The following is a 15,114-nucleotide window of genomic DNA, read 5'->3' as shown; positions in this document are numbered from 1 at the left end:
TGCAATAGGTACTTCTGACAAATATGTTAAAAAGAAGCAGCAATGCCATGTGTAACAGCACAAAATAACCACCCAAATCACCCTCCCTTCCCCTTCTTCTTCAGCTGCCCTCCACCGTGGCCTGGAGGACAACAGGCCAAAAGGGGAAGCACTTTCTAAAGGAAAATGGTCTGAGATTACTCCTCTAGCAGACCCTTCTCTTATAGTAAGCTGGGGCCCAGATAACGTAATTACACCAATCATACCTGAAATGGTGTATGAGGAGTAAAAGGAGATCTCCCAGGTAGGACGTTCCAAGACCTGTGAGCCTAGGTTTCCAAGTGTCCAGCCCACGCATCTGGAGTTAGACTTTTTAACAGTGCTCAGTTAATGTAGGATGACAGAATGGAGGATACAGAACCTGGGGGTTTCCATGCAGTATGAGTGGGTTGTGGACTGTGGAAGCTGGGGTGCTTTGTCTGTGTTTGGTATCCCCATCTATTGGTTAATAATTCTTTTCCCTTACCTTGTTCTTTGTGCCCAAGAATCTCAAAGTACATTACAAACGCTAGTTATTGTGCCTTATGTCAATTCTGTGAGGTTTCCTCCTTGTCATACACCCGGAAACAGAGGCACAGAAGAGACAAATCATTGGTGTGTTTTTCTTTCCTTCATTCTAGCAGCATAAAACGAATAATAAAATGCCCAAGTTCACCTAGCAAGTCAATGGCCTAGCTCAGACTAGACCTCAGGAGTCAAGACTGTCAGCCCCTTCCTATGATTGCTGGACTATATTCCCTTATTAACTCCCTGTCTGCTACCTGTATCTCAGAGCTGATAGCCTGCAGTGGATAGGAAGGTTATAGATACATAACTGTGCTTGGAAGAGCGTTCAAGGGATTGGCAAGGGGTTATGGAGCCTGTTCACTGGCCTGTATCAAATGAGGGCAGGAGGCTATCCTAACCATCTGTGTGGGTGAGTTAAGATAAAATGTAAAAGCAGCTTCAGCTCCCTGGAATAACACCTGCCACCTTAGGGGGGCAAGGTCTGAAACGCGGGCGCCGGCAGGCAGAGGTGAGCCAAGCAGATTGTGGGGTGTCTCTACCGGCTTCAGTTTCTGGTGCCTTTTAATGCTCTTTACAAACCCCAGCGCCTGGGGCCGCCTCGACTTCTCTGGAATCATTCGCTGGGGTGAGGACGGAGGTTCTCGGCAGCGCCGGGCTGGCTGCCGCGGGTGGGTCCCAGGCTGCCGCGGGTGGGTGTCTCAGCACAGGGCCGAATTCCCAGCCCCGCTTTCTCCTCTCTGTCCCCGCGGGGCGGCCCGGGGCTCGGCCGGGGAAGGGTTAAGCCCAGGCACTGTATGTTAATGAGCTCCATGGTAATACAGGGAGGCAGGCTTTAGCAGCCAGCCAGCCTGCTGCTGCTGATGGGGGATGAGCTTCCAGTGCCAGGCAGGAGCCCACAGTGCCTGGGAAATTCGGCTGGTAGAAAGAGGGAGAGGGGGACACAGCTCCCCGCAGGAGGGGAGCGGGGAAGGGCGGGCAGCCGGGGTGGCTCATGCGAGAGGGGGGGGCGAGGCGAGGGCTCAGTGGGCACGGGCGAGGAATAAGGACAGTTCCAACACAGCAGTAACCGGGCAGCCAGCCGCACCGGGGTGCAGAGCAATGACTGCCTGAAGCAGCGGATCCCGGGAAGAGCAGGGAGCCTCCAGGAATACAGATCAAGAGCTGGGCACTTGCTGTGGATGTTAATGCAGCGGGGGGCCTGGTGGATCTCCTCTCCCTAACTCCGACGGGGTGCAGGGGGGAGGCTGCCAGCCCCCCCAAGGAGACGGACAGGAGTGGACCTTGAGGTTTGGTAAGTCATCAAGCCGGGGCTGGCAAAGGGGGGGCTTGTGCCTTGAACCTTCGCCTACCCCCTTTTATTCTGCATGCACCTCTGGGGTGCAAGAGTCCCCCCCGTGTCATTTGATACAATCACACAATGCAGATGGATAGGAGGGACTGAGGGAGATCCCCCCCCTCCATGGCCCCCCATAGAGGATCCCAGCCACTTTTCTTGTGGACAGGGCTGTGTGTAACGCGTGCCTGCGGAAGGGCTCCAGCCCCGTGTGTTGCTGCGTGGCTTAGGCTGGAAGCGTTTGTGACATGTTTGTCTTTCCAGACAGTGCACTTGGGAACCTGCACCTCTGGAGGGGAGTGTGTGTGGAGGCAGCATCCTGACACGCTTCCTCGGCCATTGGAAATAAAGATACATCAAGAGAGCCCTTTGGTCCCCCGTTCCCCCTCTCCGTTTTAGGCTCCTCATTATTTTTTCTTAGTTTAGCTATTTTATAAATGTATTTTATTCCTCCTTGAATCTCAGCAGCTTCATTTTTCTCCCAGGCAGTCAGGAACTGGGGGGAGGAAATGCAACAGAGGAGACAGCAAACAAAACGTTGCCATTGACAAGGAGAGACCCTTTTTTATTTTTATTTTTTAACGCTCGTGAATATCAAAAAGCATTCCCATGAAAACTCCCAAATGCTGCAAAATCTCTCGTGGAAGCCGGGTGGGCAGGGGGGTTAGAAGTGCATCAGTCTGCGCTTTCTCCAGAGAAATCCGAGGTTCTGTCTGTGTTCCTCAATCCCATCAAACCCTGAATTGTTTGGCTGGCCCGTGTGTAATTGCAAGGGAGGCTTGTCTCTAGACACAGGACATCTAGGCACACTGGCCTGTCGACTTTGTGCCCCCAGTGTAATAGCCCAATGCCAACCAGCCTTTCTTCTGTGCGAGCCGCGTCGATACTTTCCGTGGCTGGGGCGAAGAGGTTGAGTTAATAATTCTGTGTTCCGAGCAGTGTCACAGGCGCGCATTAAGGGGGGGATTTAGTAAGTGATGGGTGGGCAATTGTGCGTGTGTGACAGTAGTGTTAGCAGGAGAAGATGCTACAAAATCCCATTGCTCCAGAGGTTTTCCCCCATTATGTGTCTAGCTTCTTGACATTTCAGTGGCGAAATGAGTCGGTTTGATAGCTCAGAGCTGAGTTCTGGGAGATGGACTCTGCTCTTCTGCGCTGGACAGCCCCATTGATACCCATGTCTCTGAAAGTTAAGTCAAATGACCCACTTCTGCAGCGGAAAGCCTGCTGCCTCAAAGAGAATCTGTGCCCTCCTCAGAACAGAGGGGTTTGGGGTGTTTGAAAAAAACACACAAAGATTTTAGCCCTTTTTATAAAATAATTTACCTCCGCTGCTGTCCTTAGCCAATTTCCCATTCACACCGAGTGCAATAACATAGTTAAGAGCGGTTCAGGAAGCCGAACGAAATAGCTTTGATTTTGGAAAAACGGTTCATCTAAAGAGTAACTAAAACGTACAGTTTCTCTTGTGAAATGGCTTGTATAGCAAAATACAGCACTTCACTCAAGGCGCCTAACCATCTCTGCTGTGCTCGTTGCAGGAAGATAAAGTAACCCAATTTACTCTTCACTGCCTTTATATCTTTATTGGAGGTAATTATTTGTGGAGTTTCCCCCTGGCTTATAACAAGTTTGTGCAGTGGGAACAGGTAACAGATGCTGTATAGAATCCGCACAGAATCCGCAAACATGATAGGAACAGCTTCTCCCGGTGCTTTTCATCACACTCTGTGTTACTCGTCCTGTTAACCCTCAACTCTCCCCTGCTCCTCAGCAGAACAACCTGAACTTGCCTCCAGTGCGGTTAGATACCAGAAGGAAAAAAACCATAGATTCTGACCACTGTACGCCTGGGTGTATGTGACAGTGGAGAAGAGATGACTTCAACTATCCTGCTCTTTAACTCTCTCCAGCAAATCGCATTGATATGTGACAAACTGGCTTGCAAAGCAGCTAAATGGAAATGACATTGGGAGTCTGTTTGTGGGGTGTCTCAGGAAGCCATGTGACTCGCATGCTGTGCATGAGGGTTCCCATTGACTGGCCCCTCAGGGCTTCAGCGCTTCCAGGCCAGCTGTGGAAACTCTGTGCAGTTGAAGCCTGGAGCAAGTCCTGAAGGAATGACCCAATGGCTTGGGTGGATTCTAGCACTGGTGTTCTCAGGTGACAGGTGAATCTTTCCACTGAGGCTGCTTGGGAGAGAAGGGCTGGGTGCTGCAGGGTATGTGTGGAGGGAAGATTCTAGGGGGAAATGCTAGGCCTGCTTTTTGGTGCCAATATGATGCATGCCAAAGGTTACCAGGTCTTCTTGAAGCATCTTTGTTCGGGGAGGCCTGGTTTAGTGGGTAAAAGTAAAATCCATCCCAGGCAGGAAAATGCACATCCACACTCATGCTTCAGTCCAAATGCTGCACTGATCAAGCTGTTTTAATTGGCCCTGTGCAGCTCAAACAATAACGATGTACCTGGGTAGTGGTGGAGAATGTCTCCTCTTCTCATGCTTGTTCTAGTGAACCCTTTCTATGAGGAGCAGCAAGCTCCTGCCCATCCACCCCGCTCTCATTCCAGCCCTGAGGCTTTTGTGTTTTTTTTTAAACACATGAAAAATTTGCTTCCTTCCTCTCTCTGGAATTCTTAAGAGGGGGAGAGGGAAATTGACAGTGACGAGCCTGTGGTGCTCCTGAGACAGGCCCTTTCACATTTCTAAACACTCTTGATTATTCAGCTAATCTTTATTTCATGGGCCTGTTACAAGAAACACACAAACGGGGGGGAGGGGGGAAGAAAGTGGAAGGCTGTGAGATATTTAAAATACACGAGAAAGAAGCTGCAGTAATATAATTGTTCTTATGCCGGTGCTATGAAATATTTATGGGTCTAAGTTGTGGCAAGATTTTCTCCCTGCTTTGCTCCTGCCCACCCCAGCCCTTCTCAAATGCTTCCCCATAGTAAAATAATCATTACAAATCAGGTGGAAGGGGCCTGATGGCTGTTTCTAGCCTATCTCCTTCCATACCCAGCTGTCTCCTGGTGGAGTCGCACACAGCTGTCTGTACACATAGCCTGGGGGGCACAATATACTTCTGTCCATCACTACCAATGAGAGAGCCGGGGACTGCTACCCAAATCATAAAGAGACCGGAGCATTGTATTACAGTCTGTTAACTAGAAATAATTCCAAATCATCCCTTTGAGCTGCTTGCATTTTATAGTTGTAGTCTGCTTCCCCTTTGGGCATTCTGCTATTAATTCATTAGATCTGAATTTTCTAATTTTTTTCCCTCCCCCCCCCCCCCTCCATCTCTCTCTCTCCTGTAATTCAAACTGTGATGAATGGACAAAAATCCCTCAAGGAAAACATTTTTTCACTTACTTACAAAGATTTCATGGCTAATTAGAGTAAATGTGGTTTTTCGAGTGTTAATCTCTTAACCAGCTTGTCTAGGAGGACAACAAAGGACAAGAGGAGAAGTTGGGGAAAGGTACTATTAAGTTTTTTTCCTAGGGTTTGGCCACAGTCTTGATGACTGGATTCCTGGTGCCTTTATGATTATGGCCAAGAGCATTCTACATGTGACCTGAGTATGTCCACTTTACTCCTTGGCTTCTTGGATCCATGTATCTTCTCTCTTCTGCCCTCTTTGCCTCCGTAAGATTTAACCTCAGTTGTCTGCAAGACTAAAAGGCATTTTGGGCTGAGGCAGTGGAAAGTTCTTTGTCTGTGAAGAGTAGTTTGTTAGAAAGCTTCAAGGATATAGAAGAGAAATTGGGAACACAAGAAGAATCCAGGCAATGTATTGGCCTGGGAAGGTGGAGGCTGCTGCTGCCTAAAAGGATTTTATATTCATATTCTTTCTCTTTAGCTAAAGGAAAAATGTATATTTATTGGGGTGTTTTGAAGAGAAGGGCATGTGGCAGTGGTGCTGTCTGCAAGCATTCTGCTGCACTAGCCTGTAGCAAGACTGCAGCTGCATGCTAAACCCTTACACCGAGGTAGGCAACCTATGGCACGCGTGCCGAAGGCGGCTCGCAAGCTGATTTTCAGTGGTACTCGCACTGCCCGGGTCCTTTCCACCGGTCTGGGGGGCTCTGCATTTTAATTTAATTTTAAATGAAGCTTCTTACACATTTTTAAAAAATCTTATTTACTTTACATACAACAATAGTTTAGTTATACATTATAGACTTATAGAAAGAGACCTTCTAAAAACGTTAAAATGTATCACTGGCACACGAAACCTTTAAATTAGAGTAAATAAATGAAGACTCGGCACACCTCTTCTAAAAGCTTGCCAACCCCTGCTTGCTTACACCAACCCAGTTTCTTTCCAGAATTGTGAATCAGGTTCGTTAAGGAATTAGGTCTATGGTAGAAGGCTGAACTGAGCACATCAAAGTTGTGTCACTTGTGACTTAAGCCTTGTTCTCAAATCCAGGCTTCTGGGGGTTAAAAACCTGCTGTAAAAAGCCACCCTGCTGTTGCTTTGCAAAGGGATTTTATTGTCGGTTTAGTTCTGGGTTATTTTTAGAAGATCTTTATCTAAAAAACTGAGAATGAAAGTTATGCTCTCCCGCTCCATCATTTCACTCTTGTTTCTACTCGTCTCCTCCCCTCCCTACGCCAGGATTCATCGTTTAAATTCACCTTTAGCCTAAGCAGTTTTGGAACCTCTCAGGCCAAACAGCAGTAACAATTCATGAGCTAGTCAAAGTAATGCATCCCCATGCTGGGCTGTGAGGCTGAGTGGGACTGAGTTTTCTACCACACAGTTGTTGCTCGCAGAGCGAATGAGACTGGGTTGTGGGCCCCCTGAAATACCATCTCACTACACTAGAGGGGCGTTCCTGCAGTTCAGGCTAAAAGGTACTAAAGAGCTGCTTTTGTGGGGGGTTAAAAAAGGAGGGGGGGCAGCAAGCTGTCACCGAATTTAACTTGGGAAGGCACTAAAACCGGCCACTCATCACTTGAGTGCCACTGGTCCCTTATGGTAAAAGAAGACATTGAGATGAGCAGCACTTGCTGAAAATTTGACCCACCATTTTGCTGAGACCTGCCTGTTACTGGAAACAGCACTTTTGTGGGAGACAGGAAGACTTTTTAATGTGTTCAAAAATTCCCAGATAAATCAGACTGGCTGTAGCTGATGGTTCCCCCCCCTCCCTCCTTACAAACACACAGCCATATACACTCATCCAACCCCCACCCCCTTTATCCAGGAGAGAGGTGCTCTTGGAATCTCCTCAGCATGGTTTATCTTTCTGCCTCGGTGGCTTGAATTCAGTGGCGAGATGTTCTCAGATGGTGGTAAAATTGCTCTGGCAAGACCTGAAAATAAATAAATAAAGTACGATGAAATAAGCGAGCATACCATATGTCAATGATGTATCTCTCTAATCTAATCTTCCGCTGTGTGTTCTCTGTTGGGTCTTTTCTCTGAGTTATAATCCAACCTTGTGTTTCAGTTGGGTTGAGAAATATCATTAGCCTAACTTTGCTGGCTAAATGGTGATTCTGGCTACTCCACAGCATGATACATGCCAGAGACAGGGTGCTGAGAAAAAAGTGGCCTCCCTTGTTCTGATCTGATATATCCCTTCTCATATTTCTAGGTATAATCTCTGATTCTGTTGGGTGAAATTGAAGGGGGGGTAGAGGGGATGAAAAGCGAGATAAATGTATCATGTTATGAAAGTTTAATCCTGCTTTGCCTGGGCTAAAATTACATTCAGAGCAGGGGATAAAAGGCATCAGAGTCACATTATATTAAAAAAAAAAAAAAAAAAAAAGTCCAGATCGTCTTAAAAGGAAGAGTGATAGTGAGCCGAGCTGAGTCCTGTCAGCCAAGCCCTCCATCCTGCCCGATGCAGATGTAGACTGTTCCACTGCAACGGGAAAGCAAATGAGGTATTTTCTCTAGTCCCTTGTCTGAAGAGCACCAGCAATCTACAGAGGAGATTAAAGGCCACTCAGGTGAATATGTCCATTTTGTTGCAGCAGGAATATAGGGAGCAGCTTGCAGTCTGTGCAGGAATAGCCAAACCATTGGGTTTATCCCAGCATAGTGTGAAATGCCATTATATGTGTGTGTTCACCATTCCCCAGCTGGATGGAATTGGAGTTACACAGCTATGTGTTATAGGCCCTTCGGTGCCAAGAGATTAATGTAGGTTCTCCTTGAGCTGAAGGGATAATGTCCTGTGCCTTTGGGATGTGAGTTCTATCCCCACTATCTCTGTGATGTTCCAAGTGGATTTTGTGTGAAGAGTAGTGCTAGGTGGCTGGCCATCTTGATTTTAACAGAGCTCATCCTGTGTTTGCAAGGCACGGAAAGGTTTGATGGTGGGGCTCCAAGCGTGATACCCTGGAGGATGATGTTAAAGCAATGATTTGCCTTAGACACTGGTAACAATTTTTGGCATTTCTCTCATCCTTTTTATCCAACACTAAAGTGCTTTATGTGTATTAAGCTTCTCCTCCACAGCTGTAGGAGACAGGTAAATTCCACCTCTGGTTTGCCGATCAGGAAACTGAGGCAGTCTGAGGTGGTTTTCTCATGGTAAGGCATTGCTAGAGCCAGGAATAGAACTCAGGAGTCGTCCTGCTCTAAGCACAAGCACACGACCTTAGCAATGTATTAGTAATGTATTAGTAAAACACATCGCTCAGTAACACATGGTCAGTCACCAAATGAGAGAGCTCTGCCTGGAAATTAAAAATCCTACCTGTGGCATGTCCCCATCCTACCCACTTGTTTCTATGTTGGTTTCACACACAGGGTGGCCTGTGGCATTAGAGTGCCTTAAAAATGTTGCCCTGAAGAACAGGCCCATTTGTGGAGCAGCCTCTTGTCTACCTTGGGATCTCCTCGAGAATTGCAGTGAGTGCATTGGAGATCAATGGGAGTTCCAAGCTCTCCAGAGATCCTGACTACTCCTGCCAGCTCCCCTGGCCTCCCACCTATCGCTGTGCACTCTAACCTGCCTAGAGCCCGGGTGGCTTGCAGTACTGGGTTTTAGCCTCAAAATCCAAACTGTTCTGAAATGAAGGGTCTTCAGAACTAGGAGGGTTGGACTTGGGGCCCAGCAGCCCAAGCTGCTTGGTTGCATATGGCGGTCTAGGGCTTCTGTGGAAAAGCGGGAGGCCAAGAAGTGTCATTAGAGAGGGAAGGATAGGCAGATTCCTAACAGTCTGAGGGGGCTATACTGGCTTATGGACTAGAGGTATGGAAGCACTGCCAGAAGATCCTGGGGCCTCCCTTGCCTGACAGGAGCTGGCTGGAAGTGGCTCTATTGTGTTAACGTGAGCACAGCCTCCCCAGCAGACCCGGGATGTGTCTCGCAGCCCTTCCTTTGCTTTGAAGTGACTTCCCCGCCGTGCAAAAGTGAAAGGTGACGTCTGGGTAAATATTACGTTGACCTCTCACCTCGCCCTCCTGCTGCTGCTGCTCCTTTCTTATAGCTCATGAATGAAACAACCAGATGCTCTGGGAGTGAGCTGCAGAGGGAGAGGCAGGAGTTGCTCCAGCCAGAGGCTCACACATTAAGCCTCCGAAGGATGGTGGAGCAGGGCAAGTGAAGGTCTGCTCCAAACTGTGAGTGAGACAACAGTTGTTTCAGCACCGAAAGCTAAACAGGAAGGGAAAGTCTCCTTCCTCACGGCCTGGTGAGCTTATGCATCCCCATCCTCTGTTAGTGAGTGTTAAGAGAAACATTTGCTCAGACCTGGAGTGCTGCTGTTTTGCTGGTGAGGTGGGAGCCAGCCAGCACTTCACAACTGTCTCCCAGATGGTTAAATGAAGCTAATGCCAGTTCTACACGTAAACGTTTGATGGTATAGTCATGACAGTTGGGGTGGGGTTTCTTAGGGCATTTCTATACTGATAGAAGTCCTAGTCTAGATACAATCATAATCAGCATTTTTTGTCAGTTTAGCTTATTTTGTTCAGGGAACTAGTGTAAGCTATACCTGCAATAGCTCTTGTTTGCCAGCATAAGCTGAGTCTACACTAGGAAGTTTTGCCGATACAGACTTTTTCTAGTGTGGACTAGGCCTAAGGGTTTGATTTTATAAAACTTTCAGTGTTGGCTGTTCGGAAAGCCTGTCGCTTTGTGAATTTTTTTTTCACCACCACATTTGTAGAACTAATGCAGGCTCAATTCTAGGAGCAGCCTACTGGTTACAAGTTAGTACATCCCGTCCAGAGCTCGTAAAGGTCAGCATGTGTGGCTTGAGCTTATGGGGACGATGTTCTTTTAGCAGACTGGAGTGAGCCTTGGCGTGGTGCAGTGCCTCGCTTCTGAGCACCCTGGGCAGCAGGTTAGTAAGAACATCCAGCCTTGGATGCCTCAGAGTGACCCAAAAGTGCTATTGACGAGCTCCAAATGGATGCATGAGGGCTGTCAGCATGACAAACACCAGGGACTGAACTGGAGACCTCCAGAGATGAAACCTTGAGCCAAAGAGTCAGGCTCCGCAGCTGCAGCTGTGACAGCCTCATGTCCTCGTGGATCTGCACAGAAGAGAAAGTGTAAAACGCACTGCCCAGTAGGTTACAGATGCACGTCCAAACCCCACACCACTTGAGGAAGGGCTTTTTTAGCCTCATTTTTCCAGCACAGACCTTGGAGGGGAGGCAGGCTAATAGTCCAGGGAGAGGCTACTGTCCATATGCATCATGGAGAGCTAAAGGAAACAGCTTATTATAGTTTTCAGATCCTGATTGGCAATTACCACCATTTGGAAACTGAATTAAAATTGCTTTCAGCAGCAGCTACTGATCAGTGTCAAGCTACAGAGCTCTGACTGCCCTTTACTTTGTGTCAGGAAGTCCAGTAATGCTGGAGAAAACAGGAAGTCTCTCAGGCAGTGCGTCACCGATTACTCACTTGCTCTTCTGCATGAAGAGACTTTCAAGAAAGTGGATCTACCTTGATTTATTCTGAAAGCTACTGTCAGGACCCAACTCAGCTTGGATCAAGTCACCTATGTTCTATCCAGGCTTGCTGAGTTGGGGAACAAATGCTTGTAAGAGATTCTCCAAATGCATAAGTTATTGCAGGTTTTGATCTAGGTAGACTCACATGTGTCATCAGGATGTAGCTTGATATGCATTGCAGTAGCTGCCCTTGGCTTTGGGACAACATGCAGCAACATGTAAGCTAGACTGAAGGTGGCAGCTCCATGGCTCAGGTCTTTGGTTCCCATGGTAGGAGTCCTATGTAATCCAACCCTACAAGGATGCCAGTATCTAACAGGAAGATGGCAGGAGAGGCCTGGTCTAAACACAAACTTGTACCAGTTTAACTAGAGAGCTTTTGTTTTAAAACCGAGTGTAGCCGTCTTATGAATAAGATACTGTGTCAGCAATCTGGGACTGCAATCAGGTCAAGTAAGGAGTTGTCACCACATGCCCTGCTACCCTGAATGTCTTTGTTCAAGGTAGATTTCTTACCAGTCTTTGTTCTTTCTGCCATGGCTGATGTTCTCTCAATCAGGGCCTCCTGTGAAAGCACCAGAGGGCTGCCCTCCCTTGCCTTCCTAGGTGAAAGATCTTTGCCTAAGGAAATATCCATAACTCTTAATACACACCACATTCATCATGTGTGACTATTAATGGTCAGTGAGTTTTCCAGTGCCATGTTACATGACACCTTTTAGATACAGATTATAACACTAATGAGTTGGGATATATCGAATTGGTCAGGCCAGCTGAAACTCATTGCCTTGTACCAATGAGCCCCTTGCCCTCAGGCACTGGGATTCTCTTAAGGTTACAGATATTAAATCCAGTTAACTTTTATGTTGTGTATGAAGCATTGCCAACCTTAAGCACTCGGAAATAATGGGTATGGCCCCTCAAAGTTTTTTGAGATTGGCTTAAAAATGAGGTTTTTAAAAGATTGGGTTCTGAGCCTGTGGTGTTCAACTTTACCAGCCTGTCTCTGTAATCATGAAGCTAGAAACCTACTTTTAAAAAGAAGGAAAGCCAAGATTCTCATGACTCCAGGAGCTGGGAATTTAAGAAAACCATCAACTAATGTGTGTGACATTACTCAGTGTACAGTCTGGGTTGTTAAACAGCTGTTCCCTCAATTCTTTAGCTTAGGATGCCTTTTACACTGCTTTTCTATGAGAACATCCACTCCTGGTCTGTTCATGCAGCCTTCAGCATGCAAAATCACTCCCAGTTATGTTACAGGAATGCTCTGGCCACCCACTCATGAATTTATATACAGGGAGACTCCTGCAAATTCTTAGTCCCAGCCATGTCCCCCAGAAATGTGTGTCTTATACTGCTCGGTATCCTTCTGAACAGTACAAGCTCATCAAAAGTCCATCATTTCATCAGAGGAAATTGATATGCACTAGCCTTGTTATCCCAAATGGAGTATCCCACACACTCATCCAAACACACTGGTTAAGATTAAACAATAAGATCAGTTTATTAACTATAGAAAGACAGATTTTAAACGCCAGGATTGGTTACAAAAGAAATAAGAGTAAAATGCCTGTTAATAACTTAACAAGCTAAGTGAACTTAAATGCAAAAAGATTTTGTCTCTCAGCAGTCTGTACTAGCTGAAAAGCCTTCCAGCCAGGATCACCGCTTTCCCAGTTCAATGATGCTTTTTTTTGTTTTTTGAATGTCTAGCTGCCATGAGTAGAGATGGAGGGGGAGAGGTGATTTGGAGTCCCCTCTCTCTCACACACCTCTCTCCCCTCTTTTTTTGAGGATTAATCCCAGCTGGGATGCAGGTGACAAGCGAGCTCTGAACCCTCCTTGTGATCGAATTTAAATTTATTATTCACACCTTCCCCCTGCTGGAGAATGGCTGCTTAAACAAGTGATAGTCTTTTAGCACCTGACTGGGTGTTTGGTCTCTCTTTAGTTTCTGAGAAACTGGTTTGGGCCTGCTTTTCTTAAACTTGGAGTACATTACAGCAATTCTACAGAGTAGAATCTTATAACTTCACATACAAGGTTGGTACGCATGTTTTACTGGGACAGTAATGTTCAGCAGATTGACATTTCAAATGATACCTCACAAGACACATTTTGTATAAAATTGATCAGTCTTGTAAAAGTGGTGAACATAATGGTATAGACTGTTACATTGTGTCTCATGATAAAGTCATGAGCATTTGCAGCACTGTTAAAATTGTTAAACGAAATCACTTCACTGGGCTCCAAGGCTCCCTGCTTTCTAAAGAATACTACAAAATCAGCAGTAGGCACAGCACCTGCAGCATTTTGGTTGCTTTTATAAGGTATCACAGTCAGTAAATACAATTTAGATGTATCAAGTACTTTTGTTCTTGGAGACTGGATAGATCTGCTGGAATTAGCATGACAGAGAGAAATGGAAAGCTGTCTCTAACGCATGCAGCTGCCAAATACCCCGAAAGGCACAACGGCAACAGTGCAGGATGGAGCATCGACCTCATACTCAAATTTCCTGACTTTTGCTGGTTTGTCACAGCCATTAATGTTATTTAAACATACTTTTTTGCCAGTGAATTTCCTCTATTTTTAATAGAAGCTTTAAAAAGTAGGGGAGGATGGGGAGACTGCATTCATAGTAAGTTTTAAAACCACTTTATTACATATTGATAATTTCATGAGCAGCCATCCCTGACGGAGCTGGACCTGGAGTTAGAAACTGAGCATGTCTGGTGTGTTGAACACTTGGGACAAAGTCTGCTACAATCTTTGTATTACAGCATCGTGCTGGCATGATGTTATAACCAGGGCCGGCTCCAGGCACCAGTGCAGCCTAGATGGCCAACGGAAAGGGGCGGCATGTCCGGCTCATCGGTGGCAATTTGGCGGCAGGTCCCTCAGTCCCTCTTGGAGGGAAGGACCTGCCACTGAATTGCTGCCAAAAAATAGGGTGGCAATAGAGCTACTGCAAAAGTGCTGCTGCGGCCAGAGTTGGCTCTAGCTATTTCGCCACCCCAAGCACGGCGACACGCTGCGGGGGGCGCTCTGCCACTCGCCGGTCCTGTGGCTCCGGTGGACCTCCCGCAGGCGTCCCTGCGGAGGGTCCGCCGGTCCCGCGGCTCCGGTGGAGCATCCGCGGGGATGCCTGCGGGAGGTCCACCGGAGCCGCCTGCTGCCCTCCCGGCAACTGGCAGAAAGCCCCCCATGGCATGGCACCCCAAGCATGCGCTTGGTGCGCTGGGGCCTGGAGTCGGCCCTGGCTGCAGCATTTTTTTTTTTTTTTAATTTTTTTTTTTTTTTTTTTTTGGCCGCTTGGGGCAGCAAAAACGCTGGAGCCGGCCCTGGTTATAACATAGTCACCTCTCCCCATTGTAACATCCAATCTCAAATTCTCACTCCAGTTAGGATAGAGGACCCAAAATAACCTCACTCTGATTATTCAGGAAGGGAGGCCTCAGTGAGCTCACCTATCCTATAGGTATCTCAGTCATCTGGCTTTGTGATGAGACGTGTGCAAGTGAATGGCATGGGCTCGTAGGCTATCGAAGTGCACAAAGATATGAGGAACCACTAACTTGTTAAGTTACAGGGACGCAGACATCATCTTTAACTCCAGCACCTAAACACTATAATCCATTTCTCCTGATGTTTCGAATTTCTCTTTCAAAAGCACTGCTGTCAACGGGTTAGAAACAGCGACGAGGAGTCAAAACTTCTGGGTTCCATTCTTTGGTCTCCTAATGTGAGACTTTGGTCAAGACACAAGTGCCAGAGTTTTCATCAGGGCTCAGGACACAAATGTAGGGCCTGATTTTTGGAAAGAGTTAGGCAGGGTGGGTGCTGAGCATTGGCCAAAATCTGGCTGTTGTCTATGTACCTCAATGGGAATGAAGCTCTTTTCGAAACCTGGCCCTAGCTGTGGGCGCAGAACAGTTGGCACCCTGACCCTGAATTCACTTGACAATCTGGTTCTTTGTGGTGCTTCTGTTTTCCTGTCTATGAAATGGGTTTGATATTTGTCTACCTTGTGTGAAGGTGCAATTCACTTTGGGACCTTTTTATGAAAGATGATAGAGCTGAGGGCGGGGGGTGGTGGAGAATTTGCATTGTCAATAATCTTTTAGCTGGACTGTGGTACAGCAGCAAAAGTTCCATTACAGAATTTTTCTCTTATCGACCATTTATGGATACCTAACCTTAGAACTTTCTACCACTATTGCTGTATTAACTCCAGCAGAGACCATGAGATCTTCTCTGACCGATGGGCTATGTTCTATTTTGTTTAGGCTGGTA

General features: G+C 46.9%; 1 protein-coding gene across 1 annotated transcript in view; it reads left to right on the top strand.

Moving 5' to 3' along the window:
• Window positions 1–1,570: 1,570 nt before the first annotated feature.
• Window positions 1,571–15,114, top strand: part of PLXNA2 (plexin A2) — a 334,324-nt gene continuing 320,780 nt past the window's right edge. The window contains 1 exon segment of the mRNA XM_030561685.1: window positions 1,571–1,837. The gene's annotated coding sequence lies outside the window, so the exon portion shown is untranslated.

This window comes from Gopherus evgoodei, chromosome 4 (genome assembly GCF_007399415.2).
Source record: "Gopherus evgoodei ecotype Sinaloan lineage chromosome 4, rGopEvg1_v1.p, whole genome shotgun sequence".
NCBI classification, from domain to species: domain Eukaryota; kingdom Metazoa; phylum Chordata; order Testudines; family Testudinidae; genus Gopherus; species Gopherus evgoodei.
The sequence above is the reverse complement of the archived record's forward strand: the minus strand, read 5'-3'. Positions and strand labels throughout refer to the sequence as shown.